This window comes from Lagopus leucura, unplaced genomic scaffold, assembly GCF_019238085.1.
Source record: "Lagopus leucura isolate 7727_CA_CO unplaced genomic scaffold, USGS_WTPT01 Super-Scaffold_100030, whole genome shotgun sequence".
NCBI lineage: Eukaryota > Metazoa > Chordata > Aves > Galliformes > Phasianidae > Lagopus > Lagopus leucura.
Window position 1 is genome coordinate 4,187,547 of NW_024962281.1, and position 27,018 is coordinate 4,214,564.

Genomic DNA, 27,018 nt, shown 5'->3' on the forward strand with positions numbered 1-27,018 from the left:
CAGGCACATAGGAAGGGTATGGATGTAATACTCCTACTGGTATGAAAGGGATATTATATAACTTATTATCATTAGTATTCACCCTTTGATCATGCACTATTGGCTTGTATGCTGGTTGATTCACATCCTGCATAAATACCAATACAGAGGGAGTAGTTCAGCCCATTCCATTTCCTTTGTGGAGGCTTTGTAACGATGGTTGTTGTTTGTTCCTTGTTGCCCGATACTGACATCACTACAAACTTCCGGGGCAGCATAGCAGCCATCTCCCTTTCTGGTTCACCCCATTGCCTGCAAGAAATGTCAGCTCGAAGAGTCGTAAGATGCACAGCTGCAATTATGGATGAAGAATATTGCCGACCACACTGCTATGAGTGGTACATAAAGCAGCAATTAAAGGATAAGTAGATCTCTTCGACATGCCTACTTCTGGTATTTCCCTGCATTGCTCAAGCAAAAATTAAGACTTTCCTTGCTCTAAGGACAGGCCACTTGTTTCTTCTAACTGTCTCCAGTGCTGCCAGCCTGGCCCAGTGTTCCTTAGCACAGAAAATAAAAATTTCCAATACAAAAGCACCCACAGAACAGGAGGAACTCAGTGCATTACGTGCTGTGGCATTTGCTTGTTGGATGACAATCGCAGAATGGCCATGCCAGCATAGGCTCCTTTCAGTAACAGGCTGGTGAGGGCACATGGGACAGCTTCAGGGCTTGCTGAGTTTGCTGAACAAAGCTGTTATGCATTAGTCCCACTAGATTTCTAGGAATGGACTGCAGTCCCACATCCACAAGACTTAACAAGTGCAAAATCACTTTCAACAGAGACTTCAGTCCCAAACATGAAAAGCTGGGTGTCCCATTACCAGTCCCCCAAGCTCTCTTGTTGTTGCCTTATTTTGCTTTGATGCCTTTAGCTGTACTTCAAAAGCCTTGGCCCTGCAAACCTTAATCAAGGAAATCAAAAAGAATTTCACTAGATTAAATCAAAAGAAGATTTACAAGATTAAGGACAGCAGAATCAGGAATTCAGGTTGAAAATGAGAACTCTGAAGTGCTCAATATACAATAAAGAAATATAGTCTTCCTTATATGCCTGGGATGGGGATTTCCAAGTAGGTGTGATGGAAAAAGCACCCAGATCCCACTGAAACTCCTGGGAGTCTGGAACCTAATTGCATTAGGGTACTTAAAAAATCTCAGTCATGCTTATTAATTGTCTGTGATAAAATTTAAGTGATATATTTGCCCTTCTCTTTTACAAAGCAATAACCCAATTAATGTGTGGATAAACTAGGAGGCCAAAGGGAATTGGATTATGTCTTAGGAAAACAGAAGAGCAATTAAAGTATCACTATTATAGGACAGATTGAATTAACATAGTAATGAAAACATTCCTCCCTGTTTGGGAAAAGGGGGCTAAATCTCCAGTTATGTCTGAGGATTACCAGCAGCGAAAGCTCCTCGTCTGTGCATTGGCATCACAGCCATCATTTCATTGCACATGAAGTGGCTACACAGGAGGACTGTAAAAAACAAAGATAAAAAGAGTGAAGGTTCATTCACCTCTTTCTAATCCAAAGCTCCACTCTCCTGCCAACCTCAGTCTGCACACCCAGGGGATGCTGCTGCCCTGCTTCCAGACAGTACTTTAATTTGGAGTCCAAATGAATTCTTTAATTAACGGAGAGCAACTTCTACCTAAAGCAAGTTCATTAAACACATGAATCCAACATTGGTCATAATTTGCCCTCGAAATTAAAATAATGCCTCCAGGAAAACATAAGATTGTCTTACAAACCCATAGAAAAGTATAACCATAAACCAAAATGCCTTTTAGCAACAGAGCAACCTTATTTTACCCAGACTACCAAACCTACGGCACAATTATAATTCTAATCTACGGGCCAACTTGGCTTTACTAAGTATAAAAGTCATGGAAAAGGGTATACAGAATGGTTATCACTAGCTTATGGCTTCTTTCTCTGTATTGTCCAAGGGCTGCAGCCTCACTTATAGCTCAGACAGAAGTATCAGTGTGCACAATGTTGCAGAATGAGTTATTGCCTGCTGTAACGGAATGGCTTCTGAAATCGTGGTGATAATGCTTAATCATGTATTTTGCAACTATGTTCCCCAGAGTCATAAGGATGCAAAACAGTGCTGGAAACACATTAGCAAGAGAAAGAAAGTCTTCGGTCTCTCTTATGACTATGTTAAAACGCTGCATTTTGCTTTGTGCTTGCTGGGATGTGAGTTTAGCTTTTGGAATATTAAACAAACTGACAAGCTAATGAGTTTTGCCAGTGAACAGACTTTCAAATTTAAAAATAGGGTCAGGTTTATCTTAATATTGATGTATCCCTGCTCTTACAGATTGTCCTGCAATAAGCACCCAGAACCTAACACACTTCACAGTAACTAAATCTTCCTTCTTAACTCCACTTCCAGTAGCAGTCAATGCTTGCTAGGAATGGAGTTACACAGCACGGCCGGATGTCAGCACCAAATGCAGTCCTCCTCTCTGCCTTCCTTCAGCTCTGACATTCATCACCTCTTGAATTTTGCTACCTTTTTTTTCCTATTTGCCACAGGTGGGGTGGACCCATGGAGAACCTGCCCCAGTCTTATGAGGTGTACAGACAACTTCAGTTATTTGCACTTGAATCAGTCATGGTAGACAAACATAAACTACTCATCTCAGATGACCAAAGGTGAAAGCTTGTGGCTGAGGTTTGTCCTTGTCCCTACTGTTACTGCAATACGCCCATGGCAGGCTTCATTCTTCTGCTGTTTTACCCTTGGGCCCTGTGGAGCCCAGCTGTGTGATCCTAGAGATAGACAAGACATGCACTGACCCTCTGCCCAAGCCAGCAAGCTCCACAACAAAGATACTGCACTCACTTCAAAGCTGGCTGCTGGCTCACTTTGCCCTTCTCATTTAAAGTTGATTTGATCCCATAGGTTACAGCACTTAAGAAGACTGCAGGGGATACATGGTATTAAAAAGCGGAAGCACTAGGAAACACCAGCCCTGAAGATTCCTAACCAGAGCTGAGCAATGGGTATTAAGCAAAAAATATAAAAGGTTATGAATTATTGAGAAAAGAGAAACATTTTTCATGCAAAATATCCTTAGCAGAATTGTATGAATCACACTGACTGGAGACTGGATATTTAAAGATATTGTCCTAGTTTGGGCCAATCTCAGTCCCTATTAATGCATCCGTTATTCCAAAATATCCATCAAATTTTGGCAAAGACGACATTAATTTCAGCTGGTCTGTGCTCACTGTCACGTGTGCATAAGGTCAAGATGTTGTCTCCTCCTGTTTCTGGCTAGAATTTTTCAAGTGAGAGGACATCTTAAAATGATTTTGGTGATTGCTTTAAGAAACTTGTTTTGCAAGGGTACATAGAAATGTGATCAAACATGAACACAGCCTCATGGTAAAGGGTCTTCACAAGGAAGCCTTCACTACAGCAAATAAGGTCCCTGTGCTCTCCTTGGTGTTATCACTACAACATTTCAGATACCAGAAATATTAAGACCACAGAGCGCAAGAGATAACAAAAGAGGTACAGAGATCATCCTGGCAGTAAAGAAGAGAATGCCAGTTTCAAGATCCTGTCCAAAAGAAGCAGCTAGCAATGCATTTTGAAAGGACATCCTCTTTCTAATAAGTTACAGCTGGTTGGAAGAGATTGTAGCTAGAAAAAATGGACTTTGGAAGTCTGCATTCACAATTTACCCACACATCTCCCCATCACCACCCAAGAGAGAGTTGACATTTCTGCACACTGCTAAAACCTCAGCTTGCCCGGAAAGTCATCATACAGAAGGTGTAGCCTTAAACTGGCTGATCTAAGAACTGCAGTTTATCTTTTCGAGTGCATTCAGCACGGAGCAGCTGTAAATTTACCAAGGGTGGGTTTTCACAACCTGCCAGGGCACGTACATATGCATACCAGGTCCAGTGTCCTAATGCAGTCATAAAAGATCAATGCTCATAAAAGCAGCCAAACAAATTTTCTGGCTCGTTTGATTTTCAAGTGTGCAACCAGAAGATCTGAACACAGATTTTTTTTTCCCTCCGTTTGAAATTCTTTTAATCTTCCTAGCAAAAGAAGTTTCTTCAGATTCTGTCCTCACTTTCTTCTTTGCCTCCCTCCAACAGCAGCCCCTCTGCTGTTTTAACAAGCTATCAGTCTCTTAACGCTTCAGAGCATTCAAACATTTCCTAACAAGTGCCTGGAGAGGGACCAGGAAGAAGGAAAATGATTATTTTCAATCCATTCCCTAGTCAAACCTCTTACATTTTAACTGCACTTGAGCTGAAATTCATTAGCAAATTGTAGGTAAAGAATTCAGAGAAAGAGTCAAAGTAGCTTTCATGGAGACTATTCCCTGCAGTCTGGTTACCGAACGGATAAGGGGAAAAACTCACATCAATATAAACATTCATCCTTTGAAAAGCCCTTTTTTTTAAGCTACTCCTCTGAAACACTGAACTTTTTCTTTACATGGTTAATATTAATAATTCACTAGTACTGAAGTGATTCCAGCATTTTATTCCATTTTTAAGCTAGAGCATTGCTTTCATCTTCACAGACTTAAGTCAGGCAGCATTTAACTGAGATCATGTTAACATAATGAGACAAAGATCGTTCTGTGGTTAAGGCCCTGCTAATGCTTGGGAGCTCTGAGTTCAGTTCAGCTTCTGCCCTGCAGTACTTGTTGGACCCCAGGGAAGTCATTTAGTCAGATTGCTCCCAAAGGCATCTCTCTTCCACGTTTTCTGTTAGACAAAAAAAGTAGAGCTTAATAGGAAATCAGTTCTTGGTTGCATGAAAACAGCAGGATTTACAGAAATGTTTTTGGGCAAAAATTACAGCCTTTGTGGAACTGAAACCTCACGTTATTAATTAAACTTGATGTGGCATTTTGGAAAGACTGGGACTTCTAAGTAAGTGAAAAAATAGTGACCATGCAGAGATGCATAAGCTCTGTCAGAAGTGTGGGAACTCCAGTCACTTCCACACAACCACTGAGATTTGACAAGTGGAAAATTCCTGTTCAAGAAATTCCCTACTAGTCTTGCAGACAAGCTCCAACTACAAGCTCTTCCATGTAGAGATGAGCTCTAATTACCCAAACCTATCAGTATTAGGAACAGGGGATACCTGCCATTCGCTGATACATCCATGTGCTAAATAATAGCACACGCCTAATAAGGAGCAGTTTCTTTAATATGCAAGATGGCATTATGAAATTAGAAAGAACCTTCTGACAACAGCTGCTTTCAAATGTCTCATTTACACTGTAAAAGCTGTTGCTTCCTGTAATAATTGGGAGGGAGAGGAGGGAAACCGCACGTAAGCTGATCCATGCCCCCAGGTACTGTGCACGCAGCTCCTGTCAGATCAAAGAGGAGCCATGCTTCGAGTCTGAGGGGAGAACTTGGCCTCTGGCACTTTAAAGAGAAATAAGCTGGAGCATGCCTTGTATTTAGTCAGTACTCAGCCCATATCTTTGATGTGTGATAACAGTGAGGCAGGTAAAGCGTAAGGGGAGGCCTAACAAGTCATAGCGTAAGTGAGAAACGCTGTTACAAGTCCAGGGAAGGCTGAATGAAATAACATTTGTGCTTTTCTGAGAAAGCCCAGACGTATGTCTCAGTCGTGAAAAGGTTCAGACAAAAAAAGAAAAAAAGCACAGAATCCAGAAGCCTGCAGTTACTAACCTTGGAGGTAAGGTGAGTGGCCAAGGAACCAATCCATCTGCACTTGGTGCGGGGGCTCAGAAGGAGGTGCTTGGACTGCAGGCACACTTTGTATTTCATGCACACACAGAGGACCAACCCTGCTCAGGACAAGAAAATTTCACTTACAAGAACTGCAAGATACCATTTGAGTAAGCTTTGGGTAAGGGAATCTTTCTATCCTGGTTAGATGTGCTTGAAGTCCACAATACCTCAGTGTGCAACGTTGATAGGTTTTATACTTGCTCTCCATTTCAGATTTGTTGTTTCATAAGGAAAAAATATCCTAGGATATACATGGGGCTTAAATCAGTACAGTAAGGTTATGCAGGGAAGTCATGCTTGTGCACGTTACACATGTTTAAATGGCAAAAATAAACTACTGTGTAGAAAGCATGATGTCATAAGATACCTGAGAGCCAAAAACAACAAACTGGCCTGATTTGACTTGTTTTCCATTTGCAAGATGCCTTCAGCAAGTTTTTGTTCATGCTGACTTTTCAAGGAAACAAATACAAAGACGGGAAGATGCTCCTTTGTCACTTTTTGTGTAAAGAGAAGAGAGAATTTAAGTTCTCAAAATGGAAAAAAAAAAAACAACCAAACAACAGACTTAGGCTGCTGGTGAAGATTCTTATGTCCTAAATAAATCATCTTCTGCTGCTCCTAAAGATGTGATTGATTCGAGGGTCAGATAGAACATGACAATTGAATGCACTTGCTAATAGTCATTAGTCATCTGTCTTCAGTAAGTGACCAAATGTTGGTTTAACCTTCCTCATCCAACAAACACCACCAGCTGATCTGATGGCTCTAGCGATGAGTGTCACCCCCAGGAGATGGGAGAGGAAAAAGACTTGACAAAGTGAAAGGTAAACAGTGGCACCAGATCATCTCTGACTTTGACACTGGGGACATCCTCGTACAACCAGGATTGTCACTTAGAGCTGATGGATTTATTTATTTTTGGAAACCAATTCATGATATTTAATACCAGCTTCAATCTCAGGCTCCTTTTAGAGAACAGTCTATATAAGAGATTCCACATGAGTATAAATCTAATTATATCTTTGGCCTCGTCCAATTGGCTTTTCAAACTTCACTTATGAACCACAGAAGAAATTTGTTTGAAAGGAAGACTATTTTTCAAAAAATAAGATGTCTGTCATACAGTTTTAACAAACTTCACACAAGTGCACGCCAGCACTTTTCTGAGCCATATGGGGATTTCTGTTGTCAGTTAAAAATTGTGAATACTCCCTGCACTGGTTACTGAATAAAGCTTTTTTCATAGTAGAAGCAAACAGAAAATTTTTAGGTGATTCTTTGCATCTCATCATTATTACCAGCTTAAGGCACTTTCACATTTATTTAAGTTTGTATTGTTCAAAAAGCATTAAACTAGCATTAAATTTTATGAGTAGAAGCAGACAACATTTAATCTGATCTTTTCTACAGCAGCTGTAGCTGGCTACACAGCTAATGCTTTTCAAGCCAAGAGCCAACTTTTTGTTTTTGATCACAGCATGTCTCATACTGGAAGTTTATTCTTAAACCAGTAATTCTTCTGACAGAGGTTTACGTTTTTGAATCAATCTGGCATAGTACAGGAGAGCCCCATCTTCCACTGAAGCAAATTCTCCTGACTCTTGTCCTCTAGAAAAGCTGAGGGTTCAAACAGGAAAATCCTGAAAATGGGAAACTCCACAGTGTCAGTTCCCTGTTCTATCTCCATCATCATAAAAATACAGGAGCGAGGGCCTTGCTCACAATCCAGCTGCTTTGGCTGATGCAGCTCCTTAATATCTCTGGAATTCCTCAAGTACTGCTCTTGCTTTGCAGCAGGATGAGCCTGAGCAACTTGTTTGTATGAAGCCTCACACTTAGCACACAGCATTCTCAGCACGGATACAGCCTTCTTCACTGCCATTGGAATCCACCAAGGAAAGCAAGCTGAAGAAATGCTGTTTTCTTTCCACAATTAATCCGTGCTTCTCTCTGTTTCCTGAAGGCAGCTAATCTATAGGAGGCCACTGGGGGTGCACCCAGAGGTGCAGATGGCACTCTCAGGTGCAGAGATGGCATGTCATGTCAAAATCCTGACAGCGTGAAGAACAGTGGGCTCTGCAGTGACAAACTTTGCACACAAGTGGTCTTAGCAGTGGGTTCTTAGCAGAAGCCACTCCTCTGAGTCCATGTTGTTGCAGGCAAAGGGGTTCAGTTCTGCTGGAGCAGATGGGTAAGAGATTAAGCAGAGGAGATCTTGGCTCATGTTCTGTTGAATGCAAGCATTGGGATTAGCATCATGGTCAATACCTGGCTCTGCCACCAGCATTCTTCCTCTGCCCTGTTCTAGGAATGCCCTGGGGTTTATGGGGAAATGAATGGATCTTGCCTGTGCCTTGGAAACTGCCGGGTAATGGTTATTTTACCAGCTCTACTCCAAGCTACAGGACAAGCCCTGGTTACCTTCCAGAGGTGGGTCTAACCTTCTGAGATGCTACCAAGAGGCAGATGCTTTCAAAGCTGAGACACCTGTGAAGCCATTTCTTGGTATCCTACTGGAATTAAATGATGGACAAAGCAACATTTAGTGTTCATGTTGCAGAGAGACCGTGACACTGGAATTTGAGTGTGCTAGGACCTAAGAAAACACAAGTGGGCAAAGCCATTGCTTTGATATGGTATCACAACAACAGTCCCCAAAGCAAAGTAAGACAAGATAAGACAAACAACAATTAGAACACATCAGGCAATGCGAATCCCTCCATCATGGATCTCCTCTTCCTTCAGGGCCATCTCAATACTGTGTCACAAGATTTCATTGCTTCCCCAGCTTGTCTCCTCCCCCAGTCCTCAGAAACTGGGCTCCTGCACCAGCTCTGTGTGGACTGTGCACATCCTAAGCACATTTTCAATGCTAGCAAAATACCCAGAGTGTTATAACAGACAACACATCCTTCAGTGGAAAGCTGAGTCCCCATTTCAAATTCCTCTTGAACTATTAAGAATCAGTCTGTTGTTCTTTTATTTTTTGTTTTTAGACTTTTCTCTCAGTTAAAACAGAATCTACATTTCTAAATGCAAATTGTCAAATCTTTGCTATTTTGGAGAATGATAGTTATGAGTTGACAAACAGTCCACTCACCATCTGAGAGAGCTTGTCACAACACACATAAATTAACCCTCCCCCACACAGAGTATGGGAGTCTATAAAAAAATGGATTTGTCTTTTCTTCTACTTCAGCCCATGGAGAATTATCTTCTTTGCAGAGCTTCTTGTGATGTATTGCTGCTCAATCATGCATGCTCCTTTGAAACAGCATCACAAGTTCTTCCTGACAGCAAGGAATGTGTTCCTACTCCAAGGTTACCTTTGTTCAAAATATACAATAGAAAATAGATGCTAATGAGAAAATAAATGCACAGCATAGTCTTTGGAAATGGCAGTGCTGAAGCTATCACCTTGCCTGAAGCAATAAATTCCAGGATAGCACAGGCTGTATTTTTTAAATTTATCACCTAACAAACCAGCAAGCATTGATTATATGTTTTTCCTTGAGTAATTGCCAATATCATTAATATGTTCAAAGCGATACTTAAGAAGAAAAAACAGATTCTATACACAGAATACACGTGAAACGCAATGACTGAAACTCGCTGCCACAATCCCGACAAGACCACTACTTCAGTTAACTGGGACAAGCTCAGGAAGGAGATGAAACTGTCCATGATGTTAAGAGCAGCAACAGATCGGGAGCAGCGACCTTATGCCCTGCAGCTGGGCCAGTCATGCTTGCATGGGTCCCAAGTCCCCCTCAATGTTTCCAGCCGTCAGCCCCTGTTTATGACCTCATGGAGAAACAGCTTAGAAACTATGCAAGTACTTACAAAGCAGAATACAGTACAACTCCTGCTACTCTTTCCCCAAAGTTGGACTGTGTCTCTCTATGGTAACCTAATTTATATCTAGCTATGTTATCCAAAACTGGCTTGAAGGGCTTCTTCCACTTTCATGTGATGGAGAAAAGCCAGGTTAAAACCATCCTACAGAATTTTTTCCTGCAAGTTAATAGCAATCCTTAACCATTCACATTTAATGTTTATGTCGTCACAGCCTTCCACTGAAAGACATCCAAGAGCAGAGCAGAGCAATGATTGTCTTCTCAATTGCTACCAAGAACACTGCGGAGAAAAGAGTGAGGAATGGGCAACATCTTATTTTTCTCACTGTGTTTCAGTGATGTTTCCCAATCCCTCTACACTAAGGCATATCTGTGCATGACAACCATGTACCTCATTCTGGCTGTCAAAGAACTGATCTTAATACAGAAGATAGCTGTTAAGTTGTTAGAATACCAGACAGAATGCTCCTCACCTCTGTGAGAACTGAATTACTACTATTCCCCAGAAAAAGAGCTGGTCCTACCCTCGTTAGGAAGCTCTTCAAGTACCACTGGGTTACTGAAACAGGAACAAAATAAAGAGGAAACCTCTGTAAAAGTCCAACTCCATAGCCTAACATCTACTCTGCAAACAGGGGTTTCAGAATCAAAACAAGACCTGGATTAACATTTATGGCACTTATCTATGTCGCATTTCTCACATTACCACTTTATGTTTCAGCTGAGGTGCTGAAATCCTATCTCAAAAAGGCGGCAGGAACAGAAAAGCCCTGGATAAGGAATAATACATTTTGCCCTATGCAACACTATAGATAAGAAATAAGCTTCTCATTTATTGGTTGTCACCATTCTAACAATGCTAAAACACTTTCATTTCTGAATATCACCCTTAAACATGTCCTGAACAATTAGAATAAGAAGAGCAAAGTAACCAGAGTCCTGTGCAGATAAGACAAATATCATTGTAGAAGAGGAGCCTTAAGAAACCCAGTGAACATCAGATATATATCACGCACATTCTAAATTTAAGATCGAGGGCAATTATTTTAATGTGGAACTTTCAATCACTGCTCACCCTACAGAGCTTCCCCGTGGATTTGAGGTTGAGTAATGTAGTAATGACAGTATTACCACTTGTAATAGAAAGAAACATTATAGTATCATTATCAAGGAATTACTCTTGCAATTAGTAATAATTCCCACACTCACAGTCAAATAAGTAACACTTTCCCCATTAATTTAATTTTCCCTGTAAGGCTCGAGTAAGCAGCTATTCTTATCACTGTTTCAATACATCTGTCTGCTTGTTCATCTACATAGTCCCTAGTTCTCTGATTTTGAAGAGAACTGTGTCTAGTCAGATAATTTCTCAAGAATTGAACTACATGATCTGTCAGCTTACTGGGCAGGTATAAAAAGAAAGAAAGGAAAAAAAAGAATTTCTCATGTTTGACCTGGTTCTACAATGTACTCTAAGTGGAAATCACGCCCTTCAGGTGCATTTACAGCATGAGAAGAATGATAACTCAGGACAGGGTAAAACATCATCCTGTGTGCATCCTGTTTGCAATGGCTTCCGCACTATTACCAGTAACAGCAGCTCACAAGAGTACTGCAGTGTAACTACTGGTGCTCCTGGGATAAAACCTCTATTCACAGGAGTGAACCGGTCTCTTTAACCTATCAGAAAGAGCTGAGGAGTTCAGGACTATGCAGTGCATGGGAAGGATTTGATCACTTGTTGTTCCAAGTGCGTATCCTGCTCCATGGAGGCACAGCATCCCATTCAGGACCCCGGCTCCTTGATAGCGTGCTTAAGTGGGAGCCAAAATCTTACCTAGACTAAATTTCTGAAATCCTTGTTTTAAGTTCCACAAGCACACAAAGCAAGAGAACAAAACAACTGACCTCACAACACGGCCTATGTAGTATACTAGATGGATGTGCCAGTTTTATGTATAATTCTATTACATCCCCCTTCATCTCCCAGCTGAACTCTTTGCAGAAGCCCTCCTCAATGAGATCTTACAGCTGCTTCATAAGAAAGCCTATGAATACATTCATTGTTCTTACACAACTCGAAGGCATACAGCTTCTTAGTAAATCAGACCTTCAATACACAGAGGAAAACACTGTAAAACAGTACAAGATACAGTAAGCAGTACTTGGATTGCTATGAAAAATTAAATAGAAACCACTGGATAGTAGTACCATTGCTGATGCTCCTCATGCAAATTTTTCCTGCTTCACTGATGTTACACATCATCTGTTTATTTCAGCTTACACTCCTTTAGAATTGCAAAACATCTCTCGAGACATCACAATTCTGCTATCATGCTCCAAGTCATGCAATCCTTCAAATATGAATCAAATGCCAGTTTACAGTAACTTCAAGGTGCCTTGTCTACTTCATACCTACTGCAACATCGTTCCAAACTCCTGTAGTTTTCATACTTAGAAAACTCTTCATGCCCAAATTTTTACTCATCCGGACTGTTTTAGTGCTGAGCTTAAAACTGCCCTAGCTGCTTTTGTCCAAGACTGTAAGAAGAGCAAATTCTGCAGAGAGAGGTAACATCTTTCATTAGGTCAGCTTATAGAAGGGGAAAGCACTGGGTGAGCTTACTGATGCAGAAGTCAACACAGGGTAACAAAAGAGGTCTCCTTCCTGCCTATCCCCCTTTGTCTTTACAGTCAGCAATCCCATTCCCTCCATAGTTTCCATTTCACAAAGTTATATACGCCAAGCTGCTTCTTCTGGAACCAGGAGCATCAATTAGGATCAGATTTCTTGTTCTTCATGGCAAGATCGTCAGCCATTGTGCACCTCTCCCTGCCTTGGATAGCAGCCTGCTGCTCCTCTCTTTCAGATGCTCATTACCAGAGTCTGAGAGGCAGCCCAAAGGCTCACCAGAAGAATTATCTCTGGTTAAAAAAAAACCAAAAATTTTAAGCATTCTTGAAATGGATCTTTTTGTTTGTTTCATTTGCTCAGTCTTTTCAGAAAGAAAAGGCATGGTTTGTTTACATTAACAGTTTTAAAATCAGGAACGAGAGCATGTTGGCTGAGACTGACTGATGTTTTCCATTGCTTAGTACTTAAAAATCCCTACGTGCTTTTCTTCTGCTCCTTAAAAGTAGTCATAATTAGAGATCCAATTCTTGCCTGCCATTGTACAAAACAGCATTTCTCAGTTCTAGCATCAAAGGGGAGTAGTGTTGAGGGGCATATCACTCAGATGATTAATGCCACAAATAGGAATTTTGTCCCCACATCACTTGTGCAAATGAATATGCAGCTTGCTTCATAGGCAGGCCTCATTCTTGGATGATCCTAACTCATTGTGCTTTGTAAAGCCCCAAGGTCAGTAAGTTTTTTTTTTGCTATGAGTGAATGAAAAAAATCTTGGCGTTTCCCCAAACATAGTTAAATGAAAAACACAGAAATATCACTGAGCAGTTTGTTCTAGAGCAGTGCTCCAGCTCTGGGACCCTGTCACGATCCTGCAAATCCAAACTCTGCAAACAAAGACCTGCATTTATTGCAAAACATCTCCCAGCATTGCTGGGATTTTAGCTTGGCAAGTGCCATATCAGGACTCAGCTCAGTGTAAGATGCCCCTATTTTTATTCCTGTACAGGGCAGTCACATTCATGTTTTCTCCCAGAATCCTGGAGCCTTGGTGAAAGGAAGACAACTACATTGTGGATCAGTTTCCCCTCCTTAGAGCCCACAGAGGGAAAGTCCACATCAAGGAGAGTGTGAAAGAGTAACCTCCACAGCCTATGATTTCAGCTCCAGAACAAGAAGCTGAACTTGCCTGACCCTAAGCTCAAGCTAATAAATCCCATTACAAAGCTGCTATGTTGTTCATGGGCAAAGAAAGCCTCACTTCTGCTCTGTGATTGCTTTGTACAGCACCTAGCGCTGTGGGGGGCAAGGGGTGATAGGAAGGGTTGGTGACTGTTTGTTGTCTTATTTGTGTATCAAGTGTTTTGTTTACAGAGGCAATCGCTATGCTCAGCAGACTGAGTGCTGCAGAAAGATCATAAAAAGAATTTGCCATGAATTAAAAATGAACAATACTTAAAACCCCCATTTTCCTATTCTCAGCAGCAAGCAGCACAGCAAGGTAACATTTCAAAGCAAGCTTCATCAGTTTTGACACTTTAAAATGCAAAGCCTGACCTGTTCAGCATTTACATAGTTCACTGATCAATTAGGATGTGGCACTAAACAGCAGTGCTCGGGACACAGTTATTTCTCCACCTTGGCCCTTTTGACCTCCTCACGCAGTAATGAATTTTCTTCCTGCTTGCCCTGCAGAATGGATCAACCTTAATTATCCCACAAAAGACCAGCACTGACCTAGATTTATTAGAAAATTGAGGACCTATCATAGAAAACTAGAAGTTTGATGTCACATCAAAATCAACTGTAGCACTGATACGTATCTCTGCAGATAGGACTGCAGTGCAAGCCAAAGCATCAGTATCAGCAAGCCCAGGCTGAAACGCATGGCAGCCTCTCAGGGAATCACCTCTTAACCAACAGTCCAGCACTGTCAATAAATCTCCATTCTCTGTCAGCTCTGGGATCTCAGCATCTTGCAAAGTCAAGACAGACGTGAGGGCTCACTAGAGGTGCTGAGTGTCATAAAGGTGGAGAATAGCAGCCACGAGCCACCCTGCGTGGGCAGCAACACATATCTGCAGACATGGGAGGATGAGAGCCTGTGGATCACAGCACTGATTTGGTATAAGCGGACTCAGTAGAGACCTTGAGCAAGCCATTCAGCTGCTCTGTATCACACAGGGGAGACTTTCCTCACTAATTGCTCTGTTAGAGGATCAAATCCTTTATTAATTGAAGATTGTGGTTACAAATGTATTTGCATGCCCAATTTCCACCAGTTTGAATAAGTTAGGCCTAGACTGTAAGGACCTATTAAGCGTATAGGTAGGCTTCAGACAAGTTAATTAAAATCCAATCATAAATCAATGTAATTAGAAATAAAACAAATGTGAGAAATAGCCATAATGAGAGAGCTCTTCATGAATACAGAAGAGACAAATCATGCAATTGGGTGCCAGTATTCCCTGATCCGAGATTCAGCAAGCACAAAAGCCTTTGCAGCGTTTCCTTTTGCTTTTCAGTGCCGTGTCTGTCCTTGTACATGCCTAGAGCAGTGGCAGCTTATAAATATAATCAGTATGCACATACAACAGTTCTATTTTAAGTATTACTTTTTCGGGGGCACTCACTGGGACTGAGAGCTGAGCTGGAGAGCAGAGGCAGCTGCAGAGCAAATCTTTGGTAAGGCAGAACCTTCTTGCTGGGAAATCCACATCTTTTAAAATATGAAAATGAGACTACAACTGAAATATCAGAAGTACATAATAAATCCAGAAAACTGATGGTGGAAATTACTGCTACAACTTTGTTCTCCTATGCCTTGTCTGAGCAGAGTCTTTTTCTGGGAACTGATAGGAAGCTGTGTTGTTCATTGTGTGAAAGAATCTTTGCATAGGAGGTTATTCAAGTAAGAGATGCCAGTTTTATCCATATTACAAGCAGTAATTACAAACTCTCTTAGTACTTTATTTTATTTTAAAGAGCCTGCATACTGAACCAAAAGCATTAAAATATACTGATGCATCTGACTGCAAAAGAGGTCCTGAGTTACCCCAAATCTGTGCTGCCGAATCCAAGAAGAAGCTCCAAATGACATCTGGAGATCCAAGAAGGCCACATCACACAACAAAGACTCAGACCTGAGGGGACACCAGGCCTGCGTCCTGGTTTTGCATCTGTGGTCCAGTAAGGAATTCAAAGGGAACAACAATTAACTGAATTAGCGTATAGCCCAACAGCTCTGAAATACTGGCAACCTTTAAGCAGCTCTGTAATGTGCATCAGAAATCCCTGCAGGTCTGTGAACTATCCGATCTACCCTTTCACACCAAGTCAACTTGTATACGTTTGAAAAAATGCTTTTGAATCTCTTGTTTACTGTCTTCATTAATGATTATTTTACAGTAGAAGTAATGGAGCTGGAAAATGATGTACTTAATACACCAAGTAGCTAACTTTAAAGCAGCTATTTAAGTTCATGTACTACTCAACTTCAAGTCCAACGGAAGCTGCTATTTTATTTCTGTCAGATTCTCCACTGGTGTGTAGCAATGTAACATCCAGGGAGCGATAACTGCTTCCATCAGATAAGAACATGTCACGATATTATCTGTCTGCCCAGAGGAACTGGCGAAAATTCTGAAGCCCATGAGACATTCCTGTCTGGATAAATAATTACTAGCAGAGTCTGATGCCTTTGACACAATCCTATTTGCTTTTAAATTATGTACAAAGCCTTGTTTCTCTTCACACACCAGGAAAGAAACAGCAGGAGAGATCTCCAAGTCTCTTTTTAGCCAGCAAAAAGCTGCAGTCAGCATCTTCTCAAAACTGTGCTGCCAGTGCTTTCTCTCTGTGCTTTCTGTGGCTGCTATCTTTCTCAGATGCTCTGATGCCATTCTGCATTCATGCAAACCTTCACAGAAAAGCAACTTATAAAGCCTCTACAACTCCTATGATTGGTGACTTCAGATTGTGCTTTCGGTGAAAGCAAGCAGGGAGACCAACTACCTCCTTATTTTTTCTGAAACAAAGCAGCAGCCATTTACACCAACATTTACTGCAACTCAGCAGTTACTTGATTTAATGCAACTCATAAAATTTACAATTTATACTTTCTAGAGTCCTGGGGAGCTTTCAGTCGCTGAAGTGTTTTGGGGTGCGGATAAGTTCCATGCACATTGCTCTACCACCAAGACAATGTTTGACTCAAGCTACTTCTGTGCCTTCTTCCCTTGCTTGGGTCTGATCCCAGAGCAAGGAGCTTGGACTTTCACTGCAGTCTTTTTAGCTAAAAGGCCAATATTTTGGCACTGTAACCAGCTCATAGAAGCTGTACACACACAGAGTCCAGGCATCCAGCTGCCTGGCACTGATATACAAGAAACTCAAAAGCACTGCATGGTGCATGCCACATCACTGTATTCAGCTTCCTTCTTCTCCTTAAGCAAAATGCTTCAAGATTGAAACCTTGTCGCTAGCTTTTTGAGAAAACTTTCACCATTTATTTATGATACATCCTAGTTCAATTTTAACCTACATGCTGAGGCAGCATCCCATGTTTTGCTGCTTGTTCAGTGACTATGGACAGCATCTCTAAACCGTGTGCACATGCATGCAGCAGCACAAAAGACAGCCCTACAGGAGTCTGCTCTGTACCTTTGCAAGTTTGCTCAGCACCATGCATTCCTCCTCATCACACTACATTGCCGTATTTGCAAATGGGAGGCATTTGCATTCAGACAAGTATTTAGAAGCACTCTGCATTTGTTACAGAAGTCATCATTGGAAAGGTGATATAAATCAATGTGCTAAGGGTGAGAAATATTGATTTTCCTGCAAGGTTTATTTGCAGTATGACTGAAAGACCTAATATTAAGAGACAACAAATTGAGCTATCGCACAGATCGGGGGCAGTTTGGACAGAACTACACAGTAACATGGGGAGAACAAGCACGATGCCACCCTATGGCTAGGGCCCAGCAATGAGAGAAGCACTCCCAGAATACAGCCAGTACTGAGAATAGCAGAGGATCAGAACCTGCAAAAAAGAATACTCCTACATAGCAACCCCAAGCTCACCAGCTGTGTCTGAAGCTCTTCCACACACCACAGAGTGAGCACAGGTGATCTTCCACCTCTTTGAGCTCCAGATGCTCTCCAAGAGCATTTGATGGCCACTTCTCTCTCGGCATCCTGCATGGGGCTGCTGCAGGGAGCTGGGCTCACCCCTTGTGCCTGCTGAGGAGTCAGGGCCTGGGCACAGGAGAATGCATGTATGTTCAGTGCCTAGAAATAACAATCTTGTTGTTGTTGATATTTAAATATTTTTTTTCTTCATTCTTATGTTTGCTTCGTAAGTCTCCATCCACCTGGTCCCTGCAGGCCCACCACCTGCTCCTCGTTCCCAGCCCAGGCCCATGGTGTGCCCTCTTTCAGGGAGCAGCAAAGAGGGCAAACACAGCCTGGTCAACTCTGCTCACTGTCCAAATTGTGGTGGCAGGAAAGTGCAGGAAGTATTAAAACCTTGCCAGCACAGGTTTTTGCCTGTTACTTCAGGAAATTAATTTCTACCAAGTTTTGCAATTTCCCCTCCTGCTCCATGGACCCAGTGATAGTCGTTTGTCACTGCTGCTCAGAAGAAAGGCGGTTCTCAGGAAGGCAATGAGGCATTCGACAGGCTTTCCAGTGAGTGTGAAAACATCACACAATGTCATACAATAGCACTGTAAGCAGCAATACCTCTCAGAGGACCTGTACAGTTACATCTTGAGGTAGTGATGAAAGCTCCTTTTGTGAGGATAAAGAAAGAGCTCAGGGAGGATATGGTCCAGAGCAGGGAAAAATATTAACAAGCAAGAGATCGTTAGATGCTTGGTCTCACTGACATCATGCAAATAAATTGGTGTGGAAATCAGAAACCCCTTAATAGAGTGAGTCAGCTTCTGCCATCCTTGCACAGCCCAGCGTCCTGCAATAGTTCAGCCTGAGGCCACTTCCTGGTAATATTATTACTTCGTTAGTTTGATAAGCCTCCTCCACACACACACTCTGATTTACATCAGCATATAGACAAACCATACAGATGACATTTGTTAGAAACTTTCCTAAAGCTTATGTTGAATTAGCTTTTCTTCCCAGGCAAGCCAGGCCACGGTGTTGAAATCCTGCAACATTTCCTTACAGAGCAGCTAAGTCCTACCTGATGTAACCTGCGGGTGTTTATTTAGTGTCAGAAACAGACTACAATGCAACCTGAATCCTCCTGACCCTGTCAAGTAAAGAGATTGCAAAGCTTTGTAACTATTCCTTATTTCAGGAGTCATTAGTTTACTAGTGACCAGAATTGCTGCCAGTTAAAAAGAATGGTATTGTTTCTCTCAGCAGCCTGGGAACATGCCTTTCTTGTCCAGCCAGCCTCCTAACCTTCTCAAGTTTACCACTTCCCATTTTTCCAGCTAAATTCTTTCATCACAAACAAGATTTAACTCATAGTCTGGATACCAGGCAGAGGTCAATGGGAAGGTATAAAATGGTATACATTACCGTAGGAATGAATTAATTAATTTCTTGGCTCCTATGGAGAATGAAACCTAAGAGGATTTGCAGTCTGTTTCAGTCAACACTTCCATATTGCTGCTTGTCTTTCTAAATATATCCTGCTCTTCTGGCTCTTTATGCAGAGAACACCTCAGGTAGAGTGAGCCATATCCGTGGTTGTGTGTGAGTAATTACAATATAAGTGGGTGTCAATCAAAGAGCAACAGAACTGGTTTAACTAGCACACTGAGGGGCCTGGCAAAAGGTGCAAGTGATACCAGTTTTGGATTGGTTCTGAATTTTCAATCGTCATCACCATCACAGTTTAGTAAGAGAGAACTAAGCTTTGACTCTAGCTAGCCAGTTCCTTCCAGTTCAGTTCTTAATGGGTAAAATACAGGGCTCATTTCCATGTCGCCTTGTGCAGTTCAAAATCCCATTTTGAAAAGATCACAAATTACAGCCACTTTCACATTTACCTGCGCCTTCATACCTGCATTGCACTGGTAAAAGGTTAAGGTCTAAGACAAAGATTGAAGCTTGTCTGTGATAAACAGCGAGGAGCCAACCTCATACACTGAAATTGCTTTCTTCATGAACTAAAGAGCATTGGAAACTTCCCTATCCTAGCAGCTTATTTCCTTCACGAGCATCCGAAGCAAATCCAAAGGCAGAGACACAATGAATGTCTCCAGCAGACACTAAGCAATTTGCTCAGTGATTACAGGAAGAGACTTTGACACTATTACTGGAGGTTTTACAACAGCCTACACAAATGGAGAAACAAAACGGGAGATTCCAAAGTGCTCCTAATAATGCAGTCACCTTTTGCTGATGTCCCTTGTTTAATTTGGCACCAGATTGTTTCCTGCAGTGTTTCTGACACTGTGTATGGATTGGGATTTAAAGGCCACCTGAGGGCAGCCAGTGTTCTGCAAACAGTGTTCTGTGTTTCAACTAACAGTTATATCCAGAAGAGGCCTTGTCCATCTTGATGCCAGTACACTCGGAACAAACATGTTGAAACATGGAAAGAAAAAAACCTATTTAAGTAGTGCCCTAGCACAAGCTGGAGCTCTTCTTAACCACATACTTTGCTTCACTGGAGCTGGTACAGCTGAAGTAAACTTCCTACTGAATACATCTCCAACCGCAACTGCAAGGTGAATAACTTTGTAGAAATCAATAAGAAGGAAATCTGTCCCCTATCTCAGACATCTATAGATATGGATTTTTTTTTGCCCATGGCAATAGTATGGGTTCTCTTGATTTTCTATCTATCTGTTCACTCTCTCAGTTAGGTTTGTCACATTTCCAGCTGTTTAGAACATCACTTCTCACACTTAAATAGGCACAAAGCAGGAAAGTGTTTGCAATAATATGGAACAGTCACTTACCCCTGAGCAAGTAATTTATCTCAGACCAGAGTGCCAGAGTAATAACTGGGATTAAAGATAGAGCAGTCAAGACAAAAAAAAGGTAAATCAATCACTACATTAGGATATTTGAAGAATCATTTGCATGTACTCAGAAAGTATGATACTTGCTATTAAGCCTAGCTGTAGCAGAGTATCAAATTAATAAATATTCATCAAATAACCTTTTAGGAAAACTCAGTGACTACGATGGTGGCCAGCTACTGAATTCAATCTAATTGAAAACCTGAGAAGTAATGAAATGATTGCATGTCTGTCTCTTCATTAAATCAGTGTGCAAATTTGCATAGATTAATTTGTGTCAAATTAATAGCTCCACTCTTGGCTTTACGCCAAGAGGACTTATCACAAAATCAATCTATAGTTTTAATTCCATTCTGCACTCCCAAAGTGTTGCGTGGCTTGTGCTATTTTAGAAACCAAAAAAAAAAGAAAAAGAGAGCTGAATACAATTTTCACCACTTCTGTCATTTTCCCCTATTTCTTATGTTACAGTGATTAATTACAATAAAATATGCACATGATTAAAAAGAAAAAAGGAAACGTGCAGTCCCAGCCATGGAGAAATGAGATCTGGTTTACTTTTCTGGGAGTAAAGTCACATTGGAATGCATGAATGCTCAACTACGTGAAATCCAGCACAGGGTCGGATGTCGGGGGCTGAAACAGACAACTTACTGCCTGTTTTATCAACCAGAGCAGCTCCCAAAACCAGTGGGGCTCTTGGTATTTTCGTACAATTCTTATTGCTTGGGTCCCCAACCTATTCTGTCCTTCCAGAGGCTGCAGAATTTGCTGTACTTATGCAGCTGTTTGATCTCCATGACGTGTAAAATAAATTTAAGCATTCTGATGTTCACCGTTTTGAGATCTGTCAGGAAAATAATTATTCCTTCGGCCCTCAGTTATTTGAAGTTAATGTTCCGGACTGCCAGTGCACTCATTTCCATTTTCAGCTTGTTTTGACTTTTCGGCCTTTTATTTTTTAATTTTTTTAATAAATACAATCAGGCTTTAATTCAGGACATTTGATTAATCAAACTCAGACCATCTGCTGCAGTCCTGTCTCCTGCTGATCTGCATTGCCTGAAGTCAGTGACATGCTTCAGGGCTGCAGTCTCACACTGTCTCTTCCTCTGTCAGCTGTCTTATTGCTAATCTGCTCTTTTCACCCAACACACAGTGACTGGGCTTTGTTTACTGTTGATGACCATTTACGATAGTTGTAATGCTAGACAATTTGTATCAAAATACAGTATGTGCAAAATCCAGTTATACAACAAACACATCAGAATGAAAATAGCATGAACCAAAGATACCCCAGTAATGTACAAAGAAAAAAACAACCATAAGAAACCTCCTCACTAAGACAACTCAAATATTTTCTGTAATACCATTAAAAGCAATTTTAGCTTCAGCTTTAAACTTCCTACCAGTAACAGAGACTCTGCATTCACATGTTGATTTCCCTCTCATGTTCAGAAATTGACTCCGAAACTCAGACTGAAAGTCTGTACAGAGATAGCTTGCACAGCTTGGAGATTTTGATGGGAATACACCAGTTTTGTTCTAACAGAACACTTTCTGGTCATGGCTGGTTGTATTTGAAAGGGAAGGGGAAATATGCCCCTTCAACAGCTGCACCATCCAGAAGGTCCGTAATTGCTTTCAGAGACTGTCAGGTTCAGAAGTAGCACGGTTAGAAGGCAGTAATGGATAGGAGAATGTCCAGTCCCTACATAAAACCTTGATTTTATTGATGCATAGGCCTTCTGCAGAGGGATAAACATCATCTCTCTTGTTGTTAGATGTTAGAGTCAGTCTCAAAAGTCAAGAAGGAACAGCACATTCAGAGAACAGGCCCCCCTTCAGCATCAAAGCTTATCAAAAGAAATCATTACATTAGATATTGAAAGCATAGATATACAGAGATATTTGGCTGCTGTGTTTCTGAATGCTTGAGAATGGGATATAACACACCCATAATACTTGAGCATGGGGGAATTCACCAAGAGGTTTATTACTGTATGACCAAAGAATCAAAGTTCTCCTAAGCCAAATGTAGAACAGAAGAAGAGGTCCATGTGCAGCTCTAGGAATGTATAGGGTAAACAAACAAATAGAGGGAGAGAAACAGGAGCCCAGAAATGTCAAGATTGCAGCGAGTAATAGCATCTACCCTTTTGAGGCAGGGACTGGTTTCCAAATGCATTATATCCTGTCATTTTCTTAGAAGCAGTTTTACTAGCAGCAAAGAAATGGATGGAAGTCTGCATCATACTGACTTTGTGATGAAACTACAAGAAAGGTTTGTCACCTTACTTAAGTGGTCACAGAAATGCAGTGCTATTTGCCATAATACTCAGCAGCAGAGCATATGGGCTTCTCTGTACTTCCACAGCATTTTGCCAGCCAGGAGGCACAGGAGGCAAGGAAAGCATACAGTTTCCACACAGGGTTTTGATTTACATGGGAGAAGAGAGTAGTGTGGACTTCAGATCAGAAATCCCAGACAAACACACCCAGAGAAGCTCGCTTCTACCACTCATCAGTTACTGCCATGGACAAGGCACAGCTCTGCACACCCTTGGGTTTGAGCCAGCCCTTGCTGGTACCTGTGGAGCTCCATAAGGGACTAAACACGCTGTGCTCTTTGCAGGAACAGGACAATAGCTATCTGAATGCTTATGATAACAAGCATCCTCCAGCTACTGAGGCTAATGCAATAAAGAGAATTTCATTTTGGCATAAGAAAAACCAAGGGAATGACATGATGTATTGGCAAGATTTAAATTATATGAGGCCAAAGAGGCAGCTTAAAAGAGTTAGGCCTTTATTAATCGGGTAACAGTGATGCTGCATTTCAAAACAGGCTTAACACCTGCTAATTTCATTTCAGTGCTGCTGAAGCTGAGTCAGCTAACTGAGCCTGCTGTGGATCAGGCACGTTCAGAGCAGCAAAGCTATTCCTTGCCTTCATGAAAATGTTTTTCTCTCTTTAGTAAGGACACTGAGGGGAAAGGGGGGAGAAAGGATGACCTCCTTTCTCCTTTAAACACACCAATGTCCCATGCAGCTGGAGCTGCAGGGAAAGAAGATAAGAAGCATCACAGAATTCAAGGAAATCCCATAGCTAATGATTATATATTTGCAATGCTAGTGGAGGAAAAGGCATATTACTCTTTCACTTGCAGACAGAGGTTTGAAACAAGCCTAGTGGCTTTCTGAGCCATAGCATAGGTCAGTGAGAAGCCAAGAAAAGACTCAGTCCCAGGTCCCCGTCACTGCAGGGCACTACAGATTCTCCCCCTCATTGCTCTCTACCCCCTGCTAGCTAATCATCTCCTCCATGTTTCTCCATTCATTGTGAGCTCCAATTTTATGGGAAACTCAAGCAGCACCCAATAAAGTTCATCTGCTGTTCCTATCTACATTGCACGTGTAGACTTTTAAAAAATATCGTGTTGTTCTTCCACACACTGAGTGTGATAGATGCTACCATACATGCATGCCATAAGACACCGCGACCCTGAGGTATGTTATGAGATTGTAGAACAGCCACAGCCCAGACACAGAGCCAGCATGGATCTGCCTGGGCTCCGTGAGCACAGGTTAAACATTACCTGAACCAGACTGTACTGTTGGCTTCACAGCATCACCCTGGCTCTGAAAGCAGCTCAACAACTTCTGCTCTCTACTGAGAAGTCATTCTATGCTAGTTCTGCTGCTTGCAGAGCATGTTTTTTCAGTTGCCAATTTGTTTATTACATGCTAAGGTTTCTGTAACTTCACAGAGGACTTGAAGCAGATTCTACAATAAAAACATTAGTGTGGGCCAAATTATTTTTGTCTCGCTTTCATTCTGCTTGGAGACAATTTTCACCCCAAGGCTAACGATGAGAACCTTGAGTCAGATTTTTATAATGGAGGCCATTTGCATCCTAAACTGTAACATTTGCTGTCAGCAGAAATTATAATGCTAAAACTCAATAGTTAATGATACAGCACACACCTCATTTTCTATGACAAAAAGGCATAGTAACAGCAAGAAGCACTGCAAACCAACCATAATACACTGAAGCTAGAATTACTTTACCAGGATTGGCACTTACTACAAGCTTAAATGGTTCATATATGGTACAAAAGGCAATTGTGAAATGACTGGAAATGTATTATGGAAGAAGGTAATTGGTCTTGCTGAAGATTGATTGAAGGCCATTTATTGAAAGTAGTCATCAGAAACAAAGGTTGGATCGTCTTTTCAGTTTCACCAGAGTAAAGCACTGTAATGGCAAGATCAAAGAAAATCCTAGATTTTTACTGTCTAAAGGGCTCAGGCTGATTTGAAGCAAGTGCTTCAACAGAGCATTGGATCCTAGCAGTCCTTCTGGACAGCTGGAGTCTAACATTCTCACTTCTAACTGAAGTTCAAAATGCTCCCAAAGTAACTCTAGTTATTTGTGTCATTCAGCCAATACCGATGTTGTTGAAGAACAAAGCAATGTGTTTAAAGTCTGTTGTCCTAAGCAGAGGAGCTGACTAAACTTCTCATATCAGGACCCTTTCCGTAGTTACAGAAGCAAAGATCACTATTGTCCCTTTCTGACGCCATTTCATTAAAGTGAATGAAGCGACAGTCTTGCAAGAATACCCAGCAAGCACCTCAGTAAGGCACAGAGCCTGGGGCATCTGCCTGTCTGCTGTACATCTGGAGAGTGCAGATAAGACAATGAGGGAAGGGAGACATTTCTGTGCAGTAACAAACAGAATTTTCTTTCGTGTCATGTAGATGCTCTACAATCACCAGAGGTCTGCAGTTAGTGAGGGATAATTGCAGCAAATACTTGGGTCACCTGAAGAACACTTGCTACAAATGACCAAACAACACTTCAACACCAGCCACCATCATCCCTCACCCACCTTCTCTCCCTCCCCCCCCAAAAAACTAACAAATTCTTATGCATTTACAACAAATCTAGGTGAAGGTTAACTTCTCCACAGTTTTTCTTTTTCCCCCCTCTCCAAAGCCCTGTAAGTTATCCTGTTCTGGCACTGGTATAAACCACCACAAACTCCTGTGAACTCCACCAAGAGAAAAATGTCCTAAGTAAAAGGACATAGCTTAGAAATGTAGACTATAGAGAAAGAAGCCACAAGATTCCTCTTTCTAATTTCAAGCATAAATCTGGTCCTTCGTAAGTGCGTCATGTGGCCTGCTGCAGTGAGACAGCCGTGCCAGGAGGATGCAGCAGACACAGCAGGTCAAGTGCTTTCCATTCTCCAGGATCAAACATCTTTCATCCTCTGTTCAACGCTTTTTATTTTCAGAGCTCTCAGTACAATAGGTGTTGAACTTCTCTGAAAAGCAGTTGGTGCCTGTCTACCAGGAGCTGCTTTATTGATTGCTCTGGAAGTAGACAGACATACATTTCATAAACAGCGTATCAAAGTTCAAGCATAATGGCTGTGGGCAGAACACCAGAAGAAGTATAAGAAAAAGTTTCTACTAGTAAGCGAATTAACTTGACCATATATCACTGAATTTCCTTGTACGCCCAAGCAACCCACAAACAATAACTGTGGTTACAGAGGATGATAAGCAATCACAACAAAAATAAATTAAAAAAAGCAGGGCTCGTATCTGTAGCAACCCACAAACAATAGAAAAACCTCAATCCACTTTGCTGGGACACAGATGCTCTCCCCCAGCAGACTGTCCTAGGGCACGTGGAAGAGCCAAGGAGCAAACTGAGAAAACAACCCAGGTGACCTCACCCCATCTTCAAAACCCATAGGAGAGAAACACCACAAGTGAAAACATTCAGCACCAAAGTAGCCCACGGACCGCTGCTTACCTGCAACTCAAGAAACATTCAGGTTACAAGCTTCATAAAAATGTATGGTACAGAACTAAGGAAGTGGCCTAGAGGTAGGATCTTCCTCAGATATACCTTAGGGTAACTGCATTCCCTTAATTGATAGCTCACTAAAGTATGGCTGTGTAACATCTGCTGGGAAGATGGGAGTTGCAGGATGGAGTTCAGGGGCAGTGTGCAGCTGGCAGTGATTGAGGGCTTCTCATCAGCTAAAAGGGTGCTCCACCACCAGCTGCTGCTGGGGAAGGTGGAGTGACGCAGGGGAGAGGCTGTTTGGAATGATTTACAAAACTAATAGCTCAAAGAAGGAAAATGTACCCCCCTGTTCTGTTCTAACAACACAAAGAAGTGTATCTCACTCCAAAGGGAAGCCTTCTGGGGTCGCTGTGTGTCTCTTGCTGTGCTATGGGGTAATTAGAACAGTTAAGAGTGAGACACAGTAGCTGACCTGATTTCCAAAACCATCTAGATCTTTGGCATTTTGTTAACAGCAGCATGCTAGCCCGAGCTGCAGGACAGCACAAGCAAGGAGTAGGAATAAAACCCAACAGTGCAGCAGTCACATACATTCCTTTGGGATATTTCTCTTCAGACACTGTAAGAAGAGATGAGACAGGAACATGAATGAATCTCCCCTTAGTACTGGAGGTCTGCCTGGGAGCAGAGAGTTCCTGGAAAAAGAAAGCTGATCTCTCTAAGGGAAGATTTGTTTTTTCAAATGACATTTCGAGACAAGGAGGCCCGTTTGTATTTCAGCTACAACAGCTAAGCAATAATATTAATGCTTTGAATTTGCACAGCGCTTGCCACCAGCAGCCCTAGCATGCTGACAAATATTTAAAGTGGGATTTTCCAGAGCATCTGTAG

General features: G+C 41.7%; 1 long non-coding RNA gene across 1 annotated transcript; it reads right to left on the reverse strand.

Annotated features, from left to right (window-relative positions):
- Positions 1–4,470: 4,470 nt before the first annotated feature.
- LOC122185727 lies at positions 4,471–26,302 on the reverse strand. The gene is made up of 3 exons (XR_006180962.1): positions 26,131–26,302; positions 5,742–5,860; positions 4,471–4,796 (listed from the first exon to the last, which is right to left on the reverse strand). It is a non-coding gene; the product is annotated as an uncharacterized LOC122185727 (long non-coding RNA).
- Between the last annotated feature and the right edge of the window lie 716 nt (positions 26,303–27,018).